We start from the raw sequence: 772 nt of genomic DNA on the forward strand, positions 1-772 counted from the left end.
CCATTGGCACTTATGACCGCCCCAACATTCATGGTCATAGATTGGGAATCCGAGCACCAGCTGTAGCAGCCAACAACTTTGAGATCAAATCAGGACTCCTCAACGTGATCGAGAACAACAAGTATCATGGCTTGGCTCTAGAGGACCCATTTGATCACTTGGACAGGTTCGACAGCTACTGTGGGTTGTCAAAAACCAATGGTGTGTCTGAGGATGCCTTAAAGCTGAAGTTATTCCCTTTCTCTTTGGGGGATAAGGCACGACAGTGGGAGAAGTCTCTACCAAGCGACTCTATCACCACTTGGGATGACTGCAAGAAAGCTTTCTTGGAGAAGTTCTTCTCTACTTCAAGAACTGCTAAGCTGAGAAATGAGATCTCCAGCTTTCAACAGAAAGGATTGGAAGGATTCAGTGAAGCCTGGGAGAGATTCAAAGGCTACCAAGCTCAATGCCCTCATCATGGATTCTCTAAGGAAAGTCTGCTCAGCACATTCTACAGAGGTGCTCTTCCTAAGTACAGAGCCAGATTGGATACAGCTAGCAATGAGTTCTTCTTGGGAAGAACGGAGGAGGATGCAGAGCAGCTGGTCGACAACATGGTCAAGAGTGATGCAGTCTATAGTGGAGACCATGACAGAGGCAGTAGATCAGATGACAAGCAGACGAGGAAGGAGTTGAAAGCTCTACAGGATAAGATAGACATCCTCATTGCTGATAAAGCCACCCAGGAGCAGCTGCACTTTGTTGGTAACCCAAACCAAGAAGCCACACC

General features: G+C 47.3%; 1 non-coding gene across 1 annotated transcript; it reads right to left on the reverse strand.

Moving 5' to 3' along the window:
* Positions 1-359: 359 nt before the first annotated feature.
* LOC125588014 lies at positions 360-466 on the reverse strand. Its single transcript, XR_007324410.1, has one exon. It is a non-coding gene; the product is annotated as a small nucleolar RNA R71 (small nucleolar RNA).
* Positions 467-772: the final 306 nt, after the last annotated feature.

Source organism: Brassica napus, chromosome C5 (assembly GCF_020379485.1).
Source record: "Brassica napus cultivar Da-Ae chromosome C5, Da-Ae, whole genome shotgun sequence".
Taxonomy (NCBI): domain Eukaryota; kingdom Viridiplantae; phylum Streptophyta; class Magnoliopsida; order Brassicales; family Brassicaceae; genus Brassica; species Brassica napus.